This window comes from Lutra lutra, chromosome 13 (genome assembly GCF_902655055.1).
Source record: "Lutra lutra chromosome 13, mLutLut1.2, whole genome shotgun sequence".
Lineage (NCBI taxonomy): Eukaryota > Metazoa > Chordata > Mammalia > Carnivora > Mustelidae > Lutra > Lutra lutra.
In genome coordinates this window covers 80,377,420-80,393,236 of record NC_062290.1, presented here as the reverse complement: position 1 = coordinate 80,393,236, position 15,817 = coordinate 80,377,420, and positions in this window count along the sequence as shown.

Below are 15,817 nucleotides of genomic sequence, written 5' to 3'. Positions count from 1 at the left end.
TCATGTGTAACAGAATTTTCCTGTGACCCCAGCTCCCCTTTAGAATAGATTATTTTTCCCTTGGGTGGAGGTCATAGATTTAAGTTCTTAGTGTTCCCTTTGTTCTAGGTGAGGCTTTCTATCAAGGAATTTCTGATATCCCCTCTCCCAGTACTCTCTGTTGCCACGGTGAGACTTAGGAAGCACAGAGCTGGTGATAATTAGCACTTCCCGTACATTTTTTAAGGTTTTATTTATTTGAGAGAGGAGGGTGGGAAGGAACAGAAGGAGAGGGACACGTGGATTCTGCATTGGGCAAGGAGCCTGACATGGGGCAGGATCTTACCTCCCTGAGATCATGACCTGAGCTGAAATCAAGAGTCAGATGTTCAACCAACTGAGTCACCCAGGCGCCCCGCCTCCTGTACATTTTTTATGCATACAGTCTTAATTCCTTGAAAAAAAAAATGTAAGTAGACCTTTACAATCAGAATCCAGAAATTCTGGGGTTTATTTTAGGATTTCATCTGTAAAAGAGGAATGATATTATCTAACTCGGTGCTTCTTGAATTTTAATGTGAACACAGGTTACCTAGGGATTTTGTTAAAATGTAGATTCTAATTCAGAACGTCTGGGCTGTGGCCAAGACTCTGCATTTCTGTTGTGGTATTTAACTTATAAGGTTTGAGTAACGATTAAATGAGGTAAAACAACTTAAAAGTTCTCAAAGGACTATGCATATAAAAGCCAAGGATTACTGTTATTTTCTGATGATATACTTATACTAAAATAGACTATCCAGAATACAGTTGAAAAGATGTGATGAATTTTTTTTTTTTTTTAAGGTAAAAGGATTGGTGTTAGAAAATCTGGGTTCTAGTCCTATAGCTTTTGGGCAAGCTACCTCTTGAGTCACTACTTTCTGGCATGTAGAATGGGAATGACTGCTCATGTTAGAAGGATTACATCAGGAAATGTATCTAAATTCCCTGTCATTGGTTCTGGCACCTAACAGGCAATCAGTGCCTGGCAGTTGTTTTATTACATTGTAACAGAAGGCCTAAGGTATAGATACCAGTATCTCTGTCACTTTGCTCAACTGTATGTTTTAAGATGGCTTGCAATTGGATCCAGAGACTCAAAAAAGAAAGAAAAAAAAAAAAGAATTGAGATTATTAACATGAGAAATGGAAACTTTTTACTTATAACTGAAACAAAAGTCATCTGTGACTGAGAGGATAATGGGGAGCATTTTGAGAATGTTTACCCCAACACTAATTTATTCTTAATAAATATAATAATGAGCATTCGTGGCAATTAGAATTACAGAGTTGAAATTTATAAACCCACGTGTGTTTTATTTATTCAGAACAGTTCAACCTGAATTGAGCTCAAGTCTCCACTATTGCTACCAAAGAAGAAAAAGTTCTTCTATGGATGTTAAGAGTGTGAAGCACCTTACTACGGAGGAGGAGGAAGATGGAGAGAGCTCAGGTAGAGCAAATGCTTAACTCTATTAGTTTGGATTGTCATTTCTTACTCACTTTTTAAATCCACATTAAACTTTTTTTCCTGGCAATGCCTTCTACTCGTAAGTTTTAAAAGTAGCCCTTGCTACAGATGGTAATATAGAAACGTATCCTCTGTAGCAGGGGTGGATAATAAGCTCCAGGACCAAATCTGGACCTCCACCTATTTTTGCGGATAAAGTTTTACTGGTAAACAGTCACGCTCACTCATTTACATATCACCTATGGCTGCTTTCACACCATAACAGCAGAGTTGAGGGGTTTTGATAGAGACTGTACGGACTACAAAGTCTAAACTATTTACTATCTGAACTTTTACAGAAAAAGTTTGTCGAAATCTTCTTGAGAGGAAAATAAATCTAGCATTTGTCAATGTCAAAGCCTACTATATGCCATGTCCTTCATCCATGTTATTTTAATCAAAACCACATTATAAAAATTTCTTTAATGATTTTTAACTTGCCCGTAAGTGTTGCAGATACAGCAATAATCAGTAAGACACAGTCACTACCAGCTTATGTTATAGAGATGGGTAAATGTGATGACACTTAATATGAACTGTAGAATGCTATAGACTCATGTAGTTAGAAGATCCAGTTGATGTGGTCATGCAACACAATATAACTTTGAGATAAATATTAAATATTCCTACCCCCCATTTTAACAATAAAGAAACTGGGACTCAGAGAGGTTGAGAAACTTGCCCAAAGTCAGGTAGCTAAAACATCAAAGTTGAATTTAAAAAAAAATACATACTCACACACATATACATACATAACATATTTCTTTTCTTTTTTTAAAATTATGTATTTGACAGAGATAGAGAAAACACAAGCAGGGAGAGCAGCAGAGGGAGAGAGAGAAGCAGGCTCTCTGTGGAGCAGAGAGCCTAATGTGGGGCTCAATCCCAGGACCCTGGGATCATGACCAGAGCCTAAGGCAGACGTTTAACCTACTGAGCCATCCAGGTGCCCCCACACATATTTCTAACTAGAAACCCATGCTCATTGCTCAACTGACACTGCTTCTGGAGTGTGTCTTAGAATTGCTGTCTCCCTAGTGTCTTCCTTCTTATCTGTCCTGTCTTATCCCATTTTCTGATTTCAGGAAAATTTCTAGAATTCTGATCACTTTTTTGGCATGGTACCATTCCTTAAGTCCATTTTCTCTTTGGACCCATGCTATCCTAGTGCCTGGCCCATCTGACTTAATGTTCTCACCAGTATCTCCTTTATGTGCCTTGATGTGAGGTTTCTCAGGATCCCTGGCTCTCATCTGACCACATCATTTCTACTCTCAGATTTTCCCTCAGTATTCCTGACCAAAAGAACCCATGATCCCCCATTAGTCAATCACTTTGGATCTAATGATAAACAAACAGTAAATAACTCCAGTCAATTTAACATTGGGATCCAGACGGATACTGCTGTGTCCCGTCTTGCCTAACACGTCAGCAATTTTACAAGGAAAGATACATTAAAGCACTGTAAGGAAGACCCTTGCACATGGAATCAGTAAACCTGCGTTTAGGTCTTAGCTCTATTACTGTTTTTTTCTCATTTGTGAAATTCAGATAATTATAGGTATCTTACAGACTTACTGTGAAGTTAAAATGAGCCAAGTTTTTTGATGGCACTTTGTATAAATATAGGTAATTGCACATATATAGGGTGATGGTATTAATGTTAATTTTACTATTAGGTATTGTGTAAATGCATTTAAACTGTCATGCTAATAATTTAATATTACAGTGGGATAAAGAGGACAAAAATAAGAACATGGGAGATTAGAAGCAAAATATGAATACAAAGTACTGTTTCAGGAAAAAACAGAGGCAGAGCATAACTTGGAGGATCAACAAGACAAATGCCAGAAGACCGGTAATCTATGGAAAAACCAGACACAAAAGACAACAGAAACCCCATGCTTTACTCCACCTGAGGACTTAGAAATTGCTTCTCTAATTCAAAGGAACTGGATGCTTCCTTCTTCTTAATATATATTTTATTGTTTATAAAATCTAGTGTGTTTTACACATAACATAATTTTTCATTTTCTTCTTTTTTATGATTAGTTTTCATAAAACAAAAGTGTACAGATTGATGGCAAATGGATGTGGGTTCCTTTTGGAGGTGGTAAAATGTCCTAAAGTCGATTGTGGTGAGCGTTTATGACTGAATATGAATATACTAGGAAACCCCGAGTTGTAAACTTTATACTGATCCACAGTGGTAGTCATTGTGCAACTAACCAAACACGTGCAGTGGTTTACTTCTCTAAGCACATGGGAGTGTGGATCTCCCACTCCAACTTTGGAATTAGCATGCCAAGGTGACTTACTTTGGCCAGTGAACTATGAATGGGGGTACCATGAGTCACTTAAAGATGGAGGGTTTATGAGCCACTATGTGACTGGACACATTTCATTTTCCACTTAAGTCTCCATCAGGCTGTGCCTCAGCTCACCCTTGTTGTCCCTAAGAGGGAATCAAACCTTTTCTTTAACCCACTGAAACACTGGTGGTGTTTGTTATCTAGCATAATTTAGCCAATCCTGAATGTTAAATCTAACCTGTCATAAACGACACTGAAAAACTCCAAGCCTTCCCTACAGAAGAATTAGCAACGGCAAGCTTGCCACATACGAGGGGCAGGCCAACATATAGGCAGATCCAGTAATAATTTTAGAAAGGACAAAAAGTGAATGTTTTCAATGTCTTTTCTAAATTTCATCAGTTAAATAAGCCACTCCTCCCTGGAGGAGTAGGGAGGACAAAGAAAGACCATGATTTGTTGAAGTGAAAGTTCCATTATGGACACATGATTCTATGGGAACGGAGGTTCTTCTTGAGTAAGAGGGTAATTCACTTAAACTCCCCAATAGTATTTGAGTTCTCCATTAAAAAGTGTTGCAAACTGAGGGTTGATGGGGGGAGGGGGTTGGGAGAGGGGGTGGCGTTATGGATATCGGGGAGGGTATGTGCTATGGTGAGTGTTGTGAAGTGTGTAAACCTGGCGATTCGCAGACCTGTACCCCTGGGGATAAAAATATATGTTTATAAAGCTGTAAAAAAAAAAAAAAGAAAGAAAGAAAGGATGAATCCCCAAGTTTTGTAGCAACATGGACGGGACTGGAAGAGATTATGCTGAGCGAAATAAGTCAAGCAGAGAGAGTCAATTATCATATGGTTTCACTTATTTGTGGAGCATAACAAATAGCATGGAGGACAAGGGGAAATGGAGAGGAGAAGGGAGTTGAGGGAAATTGGAAGGGGAGGTGAACCATGAGAGACTATGGACTCTGAAAAACGATCTGAGAATTTTGAAGGGGTGGGGGGTGGGAGGTTGGGGGCACCAGGTGGTGGGTATTGTAGAGGGCACGGATTGCATGGAGCACTGGGTGTGGTGCAAAAATAATGAATACTGTTATGCTGAAAAAAATAAAAAATTAAATAATTTAAAAAAAAAAAAAGTGTTGCAGCTCTACACCATCATCCTCCCTCCATCCTTTCTTCTCTTTCTCCTCAGGTTGTGTGGATTAAGTGAGGTGATGTATGTGAAATGCTCTGTGAATTGCAAACTGCTACATTAATATTAGTTATGATCTTCCATTCTGTGAAATGAATACAACATTCTCTGCCCTGTTTACTTCCCACAGTTGTACAGAATCCCACTCAGATGGGAGATGAAAGTAACATCACTTCATAAATTTTAAATACCCACATGTATCTAAGCCATTAGTATTATTTTAATATGTGTTCTTATCAATAATGCATGTATTTATTTACTACCAGGCTCTAAAACTTCCTAGAACTCTAATGTTGAACTAATGACTCTTCCTCTGATAAAAGTTTCCCTTTTCGAAAGAATGGAAAGAAGTATGGTATCTACCTGTTAAGGACTAAATGAAAATTGCCTCACAGAGTTTGGAATTTTGTCCCCCATAATATGTAATTGTTAGTGTTATCCTCATCTTAGAAGGTCTATAAGGTAGCACCTCATGGACACTATTTTATTCACATTTGGCTGGGAGATGATCTGATTACCTGGGATGAGTCAGGGTTAAATGTGAAAAGGAACACTTTTTTTTTTTTTTTTAAGTAGGCTTACACCCAGCATGGAGCCCACCTTAGGGCCTGAAGTCACAATCCTGATGTCAAGACCCAAGCTGAGATCAAGAGTCAGATACCCAACCAACTGAGCCCTGAGAACACTATCTCTCAAATATGGATTTAATCTACATGCCTCAACCCAGCTTTTGTCAGTAGTAACAGTGAGGCACTGATCTGTGTTTATGAAGGTCTATTATTTTTACCTATTAGTCTTCAAGTTTCAACATGAGGTTTGGCCTCTGAGAGCCTACAGTGTTCAGAGGCCCTCTGCCAACCCTCGTTAGACAACATAAGAGATAATTAGACCCTTTCTTTAGTTCACTGGAATGTTGATGTTGCTTGTTACATAGCATAACCTTGCTCATTCTAACTAATAAATCTATCAAATTATAGGTCAAGCTGGGTGATTTAAAGCGTCCCCTACAGAAGGTCTGCTTTGACAAGAGTAGAGGAAAGGAGTGTTGCATATTGACTTCCTAAATTCCCAAAACTTTTGTTAATAGATATGTCTGAAATGACTCAGAGTTAAAGCTTTGAGTTAATGCTCAGAGTTAATTGATACATTGCCATTTGCAGCACAAAAGCCTACTTAGACTTCTTAGTAAAGATAATGACAAGCAAAAGAGAAGGAAGAAAGATAGGACAGAGAAAATAAATCAGTGTGGGTAATTGTAAGGCTGATTGCTGCATGAGGTAGTTTTCAGTTCCATGTGTCATATTTGGCAGCCATGGGTCGCACATTACTGAAGCTGGATTTCTTTACAACAAAGGGAAGTAAAACCAACGCTATCAAAATGCACCTGCCCCTCTTGCCATCACCAAATGAAAAGAAATTAGACTGACTAATCTGCACCTCTTTTTGGGTTTAACATTATTAGAGCTTGGGTTTTCATTTAAATTGAGACAAGGGTCAAGAAGAATGTTGCATTTTCATCTTTTTTTCTGAGGAAAACCCTGCAATTTTGAAGGCAGATAAAATGAAGCACATATAAGACATGGTGAGAGCCTCACTACCTTCAGAAACGAGCCTAGATGCGATTGAGAAAACAGACAAGATTTGAGCATTAAGCCAGAAAGTCTCCCCTGAATTCATGTTCTAGATTCAAAAAGTAAATATGACAATGGGAGCTTTCCTAAATTAGAGCCACATTATCATTAAGGATATGGAAAGATAGATGGATCTAACATTTGTTGAACACATACTATGTGACAGGAATTGTAGCTCGTGCCTGTAAGCCTCACTTTCCCAATAACTTTTATACAGCACTTGTTATTGGGTAGATGTATGTCAGGTGTTTTACATGCACCATCTCATTTAATTTTAACTACAAGTCTGAGTAGATTTTCTCCTGTTTTCAGATGAGGAAAGACCAAGCTCAGAAAAGTTAAGTGAACCATAACAGCTAGTCAGCCAGCTAGTGAGTTGGGAATACTGAGATTTGAATTCCAATCTGGTTGATATTAAAGCTCAGGCAATGTCCACAATGCTGAACCATCCCCTGGAGGTTTCTAGTGTCTCCTTCTGCAGAGGGGATAAAGCTCTTCTGCAGGGTCCCTCTGCTAATCTACCATGTATACCGGGGCTAACGGTGTCTCACAAAACCTGGATTCCACAGGATGTTTCCTTGAGTTGGAACAGAATCAGATTCTTTGCAACTTCTACTCATTGACACTAATGGAGTCTTCTGAAACAACACAGAACAACAGTATTTCTTCATTGGAAATAGCAATTTAGTTGCTATTCAATCTTCATTAGAATGTTTCCTGACCCCTTTCATCATTAGTTCAATGTTTCTTTAAATGTGGCTGCTGTAAAGGGACCATTCCGTGTTTTGGATAGAGAAATGTGCCCATTTGGATCTCAATCATTCCCCTAGTACAACATTCAGATTTAAAAGTTTCACTGTAAGTTTCATAAAACAAATTCTCTACCACATAAGACTTCTCTATTTATAATCATTTGCATTTCCCAATTGCTGGAGAAGTGATATAAGCTGCAGTGAAAAAAATGACATTTCATTGACACACAGTGGACAATAAAATGACATAATTATGTCCAACACGCATGAATATTTTAGAACTATGCCCAGAGAATGTTAAATAAATCTCTTAAAATTCTGCAACTGCAGCAAGCTTTTGGTTCTCCTATTCCACTCTACTTTCTGTTCATTGGCTCTTAAAGGAATTTTGTCAGTAGAATCATGAGGGCTTTTCCTTATATTTTGTCATCTATCCCATTTCTGTCATTCTCTAAGGAGCTCAATGTATTTATCCCTTTGACTTCCATGGATTATTTATTAAACGCATTTTTTTAACTTGTTAATTTTAAAATTTACAGTTTTGTTTTCTCCTACTTAGAGAAAGCAACATTATTGTTTAAGAAGTGTGCAAAAATACAGGGATGTTTCTTTGTCTTTACTTTTTTTCCTTAATTTTAAATCTTATTGTACACTACATGACCACTGCAACCTAAGGGGTCTATCTATACCTCCAGCTTTTTTGCAGTGTCTGACATGCTGAAGACCCATAAAAGCTGGTAAAGAGACAGATCTCTGGGAACTCCAATCGGTTATAGAAATGATTCTTGCATAAGAGGCAGGATGGAGCAGAGACATCAGCCTTTTAAATTCTAAGATTCAATAATTTGCAAAAGAATGGAACTTGGGCAGTGTAAGATCATCTTATCAGTAACTCCTGAATGCTCCCCACTGTCCTTTAAATACAGTTTAAAGATTTTATTTATTTATTTGTCAGAGAGAGAGAGCGAGCACAGGCAGACAGAGTGGCAGGCAGAGGCAGAGGGAGAAGCAGGCTCCCCACAGAACAAGGAGCCCGATGTGGGACTCGATCCCAGGATGCTGGGATCATGACCCGAGCCAAAGGCAGCTGCTTAACCAACTGAGCCACCCAGGCGTCCCCTTTAAATACAGTTTAAAAGTGCATGGCAACATTTACAGTGTGAGGGATTAGCAGACCTCTGCCTGTGTCTTCACCCCAACCACCGTCTTACTTGTTCCTGCCACATCACCCCCACTGGCTTTATTTCGGAATCCCAAATGAGCTGAACGTTTTGCACATCAGAGTATTTTTTTCTATTTTTCTGCTTGGAATGCTTCCTTCCCCACTTGGGTAATTTCCTCACTCATAAACTCTCGCTTAAATGTCATTCTCCTAAGGAGGCCTTCCTTGTGTATCCCCAGCACAAAACCAAGTACACAGTGGTCCTTGATACTAATAAGCTGAATTATTAAGCAATTGCCACCCACAGTGTACATTATCTATATTTGACTAAGTGGGAGACAAAAAATAAGACGTGAAGCTGAAGAAGCTTTATGTTAAGCCCAAAAGCAAAAAAAGTCTTAGCTTGTTTGATGAAACGATACTTATTCGTTATATTCACTTAACATCCTTTGTGAGGAGGAGCTAATTTCCTTTTCTTCTTTTTAAATAATGGCTCCTGTTTTTTGTTTGTTTGTTTTTATTATGTTCAGTTAGCCAACATATAGTACATAATTATAATTTCTTCTTTCATGAAATTTAGAGTAGATGAAATTTGGGATACACGCCAATGAGTATGAGATTGTATATCCCTTCATCCAACAGATCTAGCCTTTATGACTACATTTAAATCTGTGACTGGTACTTGGAATAGCACCATGATGGGATGGTTGGGTTTGGTCTCATTACTCAAAGGAAAGTAGTAGTGATGTGAATTTGTATGTACTTCATCAAAGAGATGGGATGTGGAGGAGCCAGCTAGGATAAAATTGTGCTGAAGTTCTGGTCTCTGGCTTTTTCTTTATGAAATGCAAATCACTCAAAAGGAAGGGCAGTGCCAGTTGTCCAAAGGGACAAGGAAGGAGCTAAGTGTCACAATCCTCATCTTCATGATGGGATTGGCCATAACCTCAAAGGGAGGCTGCCAGTCCAGGGTTCAGGTTTGGATGATACACTATACTGATCAACCAGATGAGCCTTACCTTATTCCTCAAAGAAAAGACATTTTAGGGGCGCCTGGGTGGCTCAGTGGGTTAAAGCCTCTGCCTTCGGCTCAGGCCATGATTCCAGTCCTACAATAGGATCGAGTCCTACAATGGGATCGAGTCCTACAATGGGCTCTCTGCTTGGCAGGGAGCCTGCTTCCCTTCCTCTCTCTCTCTGCCTGCCTCTCTGCCTACTTGTGATCTCTGTCTATCAAATAAATAAATAAAATCTTTAAAAAAGAAAAGAAAAGAAAAGGCATTCTACAGGTATAGAGTTAGACAACATCAGCTCATGTCTATGATCGAGCCAGGACAGATATGATATACTGAGCAAATAAACAACCCCCAAGTTTTAGAGGCCGAAAATAACACAGGTTTCTTTCTTTCTTTCTTTCTCACAATACATGTCCATGCAGGGCAGCAGAGTGCTCTGTCATTATAGTCAATTAGGGACCCTGGCTGATGGAGAACACATCCCTACATATGCTTCCAGGATTACCGAACACTGCAGTGTCTGACACTGCCATGATAATTAAATACGTCTCAAAATGACACACAGCTTATCTGCTTACATTTTTTTTAAAGATTTTATTTATTTATTTGACAGAGAGAAATCACAAGTAGGCAGAGAGGCAGGCAGAGAGAGAGGAGGAAGCAGGCTCCCTGCCGAGCAGAAAGCCCGATGTGGGGCTCGATCCCAGGACCCTGAGACCATGACCTGAGCCGAAGGCAGTGGCTTAACCCACTGAGCCACCCAGGCGCCCCTATCTGCTTACATTTTGGGGGGTCAAATCCAGTTATGTGACAACATCTAACTCAAAGAAGGTAGGGAAGTATAATTTTCCCATGTGCCAAGAAGGGAGAAAATCTGGAATTTTTTTTAACAGACTTAATAATTACTACATTCTGCTTTTCTAATAGCAAACATATATATATATATATATATATATATATATATATATATATATAAAACGTTATATTTACATCAGTAAATTAGGAGAAGTCTTCAGACCTATAAATGTAAATGAATAATCATGCTTTGGTAATATAAGCATTGGTAAATATTAATGTTCTATATATATGTTTTACACGTTCAAATGTTTTATGTATTACTATATTATATAATATATATAGTTAAAAATTATATATAACATATCTATAATATATATATAAAACTTCTCCTTCCTGCTTATAAAATATCCATTCCCACACCACCAAAAAAAAGAACTCAAGAGATGAACTCAAGAACTTGAGGCAAGTCATCCACTCATTCATCAGCTTGAAGTCCAGACTCCTGAATAGTTCCCTGCTCTTTCTTTATCAAGTCTAGAGGTGATTGTTTTTGGTTCAGAGATGAATTACAAAACTCAACTGAAAACCCATTTTATAAGCCAATATCCAATAAAATAACATGCACAGCATTACCATAATAAATACCCTCTATCATAAAAGAGGAGACACAATAGATGGTCTATCACAACTATGAAATCCTGCTAGAGAGATGTGACAAGGTTTCCTCTGGGAGTACAAAAGTTCCCAGATTAGTGGATTAGTGTCCCATTCTGTTCCCCAGGTGAGTCCTCTATTCCTTTGCTTTCTTTGGCCCATGATACTGTCATGGTCCATTTTCTGTTCATAGAAATGGGATTCTTCCATTTCCATTAACCTCCTTGGTCACACCAAAAAATGGGGATTGGAGAACATACCCTGTGCAGTGGTTGGGCATCTTTCTCAGTTTCTTTGCTGCTTAGGAGTTTGAGAATCCTAATATTATTTTAAATCTCAAACAGTCACAGACTGATTTGCTTGCAGTGCCACTCCCTTAAAATGCTAGTAGACCGGGGAGGAGTGAAGATGGCAGAGAAGTAGCAGGCTGAGACTACTTCGGGTAGCGGGAGATCACCTAAATAGCTTATCTAAAGATTGCAAACACCTACAAATCCAACGGGAGATCGAAGAGAAGAAGAACAGCAACTCTAGAAACAGAAAATCAACCACTTTCTGCAAGGTAGGACTGGCGGAGAAGTGAATCCAAAGCGACGGGAAGATAGACCGCGGGGGGAGGGGCCGGCTCCCGGCGAGCGGCGGAGCAACGGAGCAAAATCAGGACTTTTAAAAGTCTGTTCCGCTGAGGGACATCGCTCCAGAGGCTTAACTGGGGTGAAGCCCAGGTGGGGTCAGCGCGGCCTCAGGTCCCGCAGGGTCACAGCAGGATCGGGAGTGTCTGAGTGTCGCAGAGCTTACCGGTATTAGAACGGGGAAGCCGGCTGCAGAGACAGAGCCAAGGAGTGACTCTCAGCTCGGGGTTGCCTTGAACCGGTCACAGGCTCGGTCAGCTCGGAGCGCGGCCGGAGGCCAGGGTGATGGGAGTCATTGGGTGCTGTTCTCTGAGGGCGCACTGAGGAGTGGGGCCCCGGGCTCTTGGCTCCTCCGGGCCGGAGACCGGGAGGCCGCCATCTTCATTCCCGTCCTCCGGACTCTACGGAAAGCGCTCAGGGAACAAAAGCTCCCGAAAGCAAACCCGAGCGGATTACTCAGCTACTCAGCGCGGCACCGGGTAGGGGCGTGCAACTCCGCCTTGGGCAAAGACGCTTGAGAATCACTACAACAGGCCCCTCCACCAGAAGATCAATGGGAAACCCAGCCAGGACCAAGTTCCCCTACCGAGGAGTGCAGTTTCAACACCAAGGAGAGCGGTGGAATTCCAGAGGAGAAGAAAGCAAAGCACGGAACTCATGGCTTTCTCCCCATGATTTTTTAGCCTTGCAGTTAATTTAATTTTTTTTTCTTTTTCAATTTTTTTTTCTTTTTCTATTCTTCTGCTGAATTTTTTTTAACTTTTACCGTTTTCTTTTTTTAACGTTTTTTAAATAGTTTATCTAACATATATATATATATATATTTTTTCTCTTTTTATATTTTTTCTTATTGGCTTTCTTTTTTTTAATAGTTTCTTTTTTTTTTTCTTTTCATTCTGAACCCCTTTTCATCCCCTTTCTCCCCACTCACAATTTGGGATCTCTTCTGATTTGGCTAAAGCATATTTTCCTGGGGTTGTTGCCACCCTTTTAGTATTTTACTTGCTCCTTCATAAACTCTTATCTGGACAAAATGACAAGGCGGAAAAATTCACAACAAAAAAAAGAACAAGAGGCAGTACCAAAGGCTAGGGACCTAATCAATACAGACATTGGTAATATGTCAGATCTAGAGTTCAGAATGACGATTCTCAAGGTTCTAGCCGGGCTTGAAAAAGGCATGGAAGATATTAAAGCAACCCTCTCGGGAGATATAAAAGCCCTTTCTGGAGAAATAAAAGAACTAAAATCTAACCAAGTTGAAATCAAAAAAGCTATTAATGAGGTGCAATCAAAAATGGAGGCTCTCACTGCTAGGATAAATGAGGCAGAAGAAAGAATTAGCGATATAGAAGACCAAATGACCGAGAATAAAGAAGCTGAGCAAAAGAGGGACAAATAGCTACTGGACCACGAGGGGAGAATTCGAGAGATAAGTGACACCATAAGACGAAACAACATTAGAATAATTGGGATTCCAGAAGAAGAGGAAACAGAGAGGGGAGCAGAAGATATGTTGGAGAGAATTATTGGAGAGAATTTCCCCAATATGGCAAAGGGAACAAGCATCAAAACCCAGGAGGTTCAGAGAAGCCCCCTCAAAATCAATAAGAATAGGTCCACACCCCGTCACCTAATAGTAAAATTGACAAGCCTTAGTGACAAAGAAAAGATCCTGAAAGCAGCCCGGGAAAAGAAGTCTGTAACGTACAATGGTAAAAATATTAGATTGGCAGCAGACTTATCCACAGAGACCTGGCAGGCCAGAAAGAGCTGGCATGATATATTCAGAGTACTAAATGAGAAAAACATGCAGCCAAGAATACTATATCCAGCTAGGCTATCATTGAAAATAGAAGGAGAGATTAAAAGCTTCCAGGACAAACAAAAACTGAAAGAATTTGCAAATACCAAACCAGCTCTACAGGAAATATTGAAAGGGGTCCTCTAAGCAAAGAGAGACCCTAAAAGTAGTAGATCAGAAAGAAACAGAGACAATATACAATAACACTCACCTTACAGGCAATACAATGGCACTAAATTCATATCTCTCAATACTTACCCTGAATGTTAATGGGCTAAATGCCCCAATCAAAAGACACAGGGTATCAGAATGGATCAAAAAACAAAACCCATCTATATGTTGCCTACAAGAAACTCATCTTAAACCCGAAGACACCTCCAGGTTTAAAGTGAGGGGGTGGAAAAGAATTTACCATGCTAATGGACATCAGAAGAAAGCAGGAGTGGCAATCCTTATAGCAGATCAATTAGATTTTAAGCCAAAGACTATAATAAGAGATGAGGAAGGACACTATATCATACTCAAAGGAACTGTCCAACAAGAAGATCTAACAATTTTAAATATCTATGCCCCTAACGTGGGAGCAGCCAACTATATAAACCAATTAATAACAAAATCAAAGAAACACATCGACAAGAATACAATCATAGTAGGGGATTTTAACACTCCCCTCACTGAAATGGACAGATGATCCAAGCAAAAGATCAACAAGGAAATCAAGGCCTTAAATGACACACTGGACCAGATGGACATCACAGATATATTCAGAACATTTCATCCCAAAGCAACAGAATACACATTCTTCTCTAGTGCACATGGAACATTCTCCAGAATAGATCACATTCTTGGTCCTAAATCAGGTCTCAACCGGTATCAAAAGATTGGGATCATTCCCTGCATATTTTCAGACCACAATGCTCTAAAGCTAGAACTCAATCACAAGAGGAAATTTGGAAAGAACCCAAATACATGGAGACTAAACAGCATCCTTCTAAAGAATGAATGGGTCAACCAGGAAATTAAAGAAGAATTGAAAAAATTTATGGAAACAAATGATAATGAAAACACAACGGTTCAGAATCTGTGGGACACAACAAAGGCAGTCCTGAGAGGAAAATATATAGCGGTACAAGCCTTTCTCAAGAAACAAGAACGGTCTCAGGTACACAACCTAACCCTACACCTAAAGGAGCTGGAGAAAGAACAAGAAAGAAACCCTAAACCCAGCAGGAGAAGAGAAATCATAAAGATCAGAGCAGAAATCAATGAAATAGAAACCAAAAAAACAATAGAACAAATCAACGAAACTAGGAGCTGGTTCTTTGAAAGAATTAATAAGATTGATAAACCCCTGGCCAGACTTATCCAAAAGAAAAGAGAAAGGACCCAAATAAATAAAATCATGAATGAAAGAGGAGAGATCACAACGAACACCAAAGAAATACAGACAATTATAAGAACATACTATGAGCAACTCTACGCCAACAAATTTGACAATCTGGAAGAAATGGATGCATTCCTAGAGACATATAAACTACCACAACTGAATCAGAAGAAATGGAAAGCCTAAAGAGACCCATAACCAGTAAGGAGATTGAAACAGTCATCAAAAATCTCCAAACAAACAAAGGCCCAGGGCCAGACAGCTTCACGGGGGAATTCTACCAAACATTTAAAGAAGAACTAATTCCTATTCTACTGAAACTGTTCCAAAAATAGAAATAGAAGGAAAACTTCCAAACTCATTTTATGAGGCCAGCATCACCTTGATCCCAAAACCAGACAAGGATCCCATCAAAAAAGACAATTACAGACCAATATCCTTGATGAACACAGATGCGAAAATTCTCGCCAAAATACTAGCCAATAGGATTCAACAGTACATTAAAAGGATTATTCACCACGACCAAGTGGGATTTATTCCAGGGCTGCAAGGTTGGTTCAACATCCGCAAATCAATCAATGTGATACAACACATTAATAAAAGAAAGAACAAGAACCATATGATACTCTCCATAGATGCTGAAAAAGCATTTGACAAAGTACAGCATCCCTTCCTGATCAAAACTCTTCAAAGTGTAGGGGTAGATGGCACATACCTCAATATTATCAAAGCCATCTATGAAAAACCCACCGCAAATATCATTCTCAATGGAGAAAAACTGAAAGCTTTTCCGCTAAGGTCAGGAACACGGCAGGGATGTCCGCTATCACCACTGCTATTCAACATAGTACTAGAAGTCCTAGCCTCAGCATTCAGACAACAAAAGGAAATTAAAGGCATCCAAATCGGCAAAGAAGAAGTCAAACTATCACTCTTTGCAGATGATA